This window comes from Athene cunicularia (genome assembly GCF_003259725.1).
Source record: "Athene cunicularia isolate RWA chromosome 26 unlocalized genomic scaffold, athCun1 chr26_part1, whole genome shotgun sequence".
NCBI lineage: Eukaryota > Metazoa > Chordata > Aves > Strigiformes > Strigidae > Athene > Athene cunicularia.
This window is the reverse complement of record NW_020799136.1, coordinates 648,997-653,127: the sequence shown is the minus strand read 5'-3', so window position 1 is coordinate 653,127 and position 4,131 is coordinate 648,997.

Genomic DNA, 4,131 nt, shown 5'->3' with positions numbered 1-4,131 from the left:
AGAGATAAAGTAACCAGAAGAACATTTCCACATTTCCCCTTCCCACCCAAGGCGGTCTGTGTGGAGCGGCGGGGGGATGCGGGGGCCCCTCTGCAGCCCCTGGTCCCTCCACCGCTGCCGCAGGGTGCCAAGGTGGGGAGGCTGCTCCCACCTGAAGTGGCGTGAGCGGGGTTAATCGGGGCTCCACGCTCCCGCTTTTATGGAAAGACGGGGTTTGGTATTGATGTCTTAAAGGTGGAGTGAGGCAGGGGGGGGCAAGCGCTCCTTAATCAGCTTGAAATCAGCTCCAGCGAGTAGGGGGGGCAGCCCCAGAATCCAGGACACTCGCCTCTGACTCGGGAAGGAGTCCTGAGTCCAATTCCCTGTGCTGCTGCAGGCTTCTGGTGTGACCTTGGCTTGGCCGTATAGACCCAGAGCTCCAAATGTATTTAGATACTGAAATCAATGGGGGCTCAGAGGTGGATGCTTAAATGTATTTATCGATCTGGCCCTTAGCCTCGCGGTGCCTCATTTCCCTCACGCTACTGCAAGCTCGGGCTGGTGGCCATGCCTGAGCAGTGCAGGGCTTTGCCGTACCCCCGAGCCAGCACCCCAACACCCGATTGCTTCCATGGGCTTGGGCTTGTCACCTCGTCCTGCTGCAACCTTGCTCCCCCTTTTGGGGAGGGGACGGGGAGTGTCTCTGGGCAGCGTTTCATATGCGCGGGCTGATCTGGAGTGATTTGGAAATTATCCCGAAACAAGTACTAAAAGACACTATAAAAATATATAAAAATATGATTATGAACATAATAATAATAGCATGCTAACGGTGCCTGATACCTACAGCAGAAGTGAGGATTTACTGATAACCCTGAAAAAGCTCGGAGCCGGTACGTGACAGCTTCAGACGATACGAAGCCTCCCCAAGACTCCTGCCTCCTAAACTCTGAATATATGTTACTCCTCCAAAATAGCAATTATTCAAACGTTCGTCCTAGGTGCAAAGCCTGTGTCACAGCCAGCTCCGGGCCCCCCACGCTGTGTCAAACCTCTCCCCGGGTTTGCAGCCGCAGCCCCCGGGCTCCGCGCTGCTCCGCGGAGGAGTCACGGATCCGGATCAAGGCTGGAGGAAGCACGGGGTAAGCGAGGTCGGTGTTTACCTTTGCAGCAGAGAGAGGGAAAGAGGGAGTAGGAGGAAAACACATAGTAGAGCCTTGAAAATCTCTTTTTCTAAGGCAGATCAGGGAAGCTCTGGGGCTGTACTAGCCAGTTGGTGTTTTACCCAGCTGGTTTTTCTTGACCTTGCTGCCGAAGGAAGAGGCTTGCTGGTCCCCTCTTCCACGATGCACAACGGGAGAGCCCTGGGCGCCGAGGGTAACGTATAGCTGCCCTGCCACGGGCAGCACAGATGCCATAACTCAGGAGCAGCCGGAGCCTGCCTGAGTTACAGCTTGTCCTGCACCAGCGACAGGCCTGCAATAACTTACTGCCTGCTGCTGGGACGTGAGTTGGTTTATTCTGCCCAGGGGAGATGTGGGAGGGGAAGGGGTGTCTCCTCCTGGGCTGTGGAGAAACAGCTATGGGCGGCTTTTCCAAACACCTCTGGGGTTTATGTCTCCATCATGCTGCCTGAGGGAGCTGCTGTTGCGTCCTTAAATCATTAAAGAATAATAATAACCGTGACTCCAAAACCGATTCCCCTATATGAATAATGCTGACACGAGTTTCTGGGAGGTGTTGGTACTTCTTGCCCAGCTGCTCCCGTCCCCGCCGGGAGGGACCAGAGTCAGGCTTGGCTCAACTGATGCCTGGGAGGAAGGAGAGGAGGAAACTGCTGCTGGGAATGGAATCCTGTCTAAAGCAACGCTGCCAACCTGCACCAGGGACTGGGGGCATCACCTCCTACCCCCGAGGCGTTCCCAAGCAGGGGCAGGACCTGCCTGGCCCCAGCACAGCCTGGCTCCTGCCTTTGGCCCCAGGAGATGCTGTGGATGGAAAATCTCACAGAGGCACCAGTGCCCTTCTTCATCCAAGTCTGCTGGAGCTAAGGCTTGGCTGAGCGTGGCTTGCTCAAGCTGAGCCTTCCAAATCTACTGCTACTCCAGAAGACTGCCTTAGAGCTGCTCCCCAAGGAGTTAATGTTGTGTCTTAAGGGATAAGGAGGGGGATGTGAAGCTCCTTACAACCCTACATGTGTAACTGGCTGTAGGTAAAAAAATCATCCTGAGACTTCAAGCTGCTTCTCCAGCAAGAAAAGTTTTTAACCCCTTGCACCAGGGGAATATGTTCCAGGTGACTTCCAAGTGCACAAGAGGCATGAGAACTGCTGAAGCAGCAGAGAAAATAAATTAGTGCCATCTCGGCTAAAATCCCACACAATTAAAACCTGGATCAGGCTGTACTCATCTGCCTGAAGATAGCATCTCGAGAGTGACATGCATTAGTCATCATCTGCAGCAGGCTGGCTTAGCACACGGGAGGAGCCTGTTTACGAGCAAGGTGTTAGACAGAGAGGGCTCCAGGCCACCCGGGGCCAGCTTCTCCCTCCCCGGCTGCGTGCCGCCTTGTCTGGAGCAGGGAAAATGCCTGTCTCCATCTCCTTCCCTCGCTTGCCATGGAGGCAACTCAGGCTGACTGGAAATGTGTTTACAGAAACGCTTCCCCTCCTGCACCTAAAGCGTGCGGGGGAACAGCAGCAACGTGGGCCAGCATCTGCGGGGCTGTAAATGTCCCACGTCAGCAGGAGTGAGGTGACAGTAGTGTCCCCATCCTGCCAACGGGAAGGGGGTCATGGAGTAAGGGACTCGCCTGAGGTCACACGGGGAGTCTGTGACAGAGGAGGAGAATCTTAATTAGTCTTAAGACCAAACAAGCACCTTTGAACACCCCATAGTTGGAATGAGAAGGGATTAAATGACCTGGGCTTAACGGTGCTGTACAAGCTGCTACCAAGCCTTGGCTGAAAGCCCTGTGCAGTTCACCGGGGTTCAGCTGTTTCTATGGAGTTTGCTTGTCGGTCCAGCCCCGAGCAAGATCTCTGCAGCGCCGGCTGCTCCGATCGATGGTGCTCTCACAGCTGCGGGGGGAGCTGCTGCTGCCCCATCTCCTCCAGGTCCATGTTTAGGGGCAATGGGTGCCCTGAATCCAATCCCCAGGAGCCGCAGGGTGTTACAGAGGGACCCAGCCCAGTGCAGGAGCATCCACAGCCACATGGCCAGGGCAGGCAGAGCTTTCCCTGTTCCTCCTGGAGCTGAAGCCATCCCTCTGGCAGCGTTGTGTGGCTGAGCCACGAGATTGAGCTCTGGGGCAGACAGGTCAAGAGCCACCATCAAGTAGGGAGTGATTACGTGTGCCCTCGGGAGCGGCCGACTGCTCCCTGCAGCAGCCTGGGGTGGGCTTGGGATGCCTCTGGCACCGTGGAAGGTTCAAGGCAGCTCTTCCCCCTTGCTCACCACGATCTGCTGCGCAGCAGGCACACAAGGATGCAGCTCTGGGAGTGGGCTCTGAAGGCTGATGTGGCCAGCTGCCCGCTCAGCCCCAGTGCCGTGAGTTCAGCGGGAGGGGAGGGTGCGAGGCCCTGCCAGCCCCACAGCTCAGGGTGGGGGGAGTTGCAAACCAGAAGCAATCCCAGCCCCTGCTCCCTGTAAGTACCCACGGTCCTGGCAGCAGCAGCAAGACGTGGGCATGGGCACAAAGACCATCTGGAAGGGCTTCTCCAGCTGACTGGGAGCTCCATAGTCTCACGAGAGAAGTGGCTTGCATGGGATGCTTATTGCAAAGCGAAGAGGCAGGGCCCTGCGTGCCCCAGTACCCGGATAAAGCCTCAGGTTTCACCCCTTGCTATCTGAAAGCTGTGAGGGGACCTCCCAGCTGGGACCCCTCTTTGACTCTCAGTCTATGCCGCAAAGCACTGAAGTGAGGCTAACATTAAGCATGTGTTCCCATTAAGTAGCTGCATAAATGCTTTGCTGAATGGGGGCCAACATGCCAGAACATCACCCATTTGGTTTGGGCACATGGGCAGGGATTTTATGTTATTGAAGTCCTGCCAATTAAATCAGGTCACTCCAATCTCTCCTCTTCTGCCTCTCTGGCTCTCTCGCGTGTGTGCGCGTCTGTTCTCCATCCCCGTGGCCCAGCCCCCCCCCC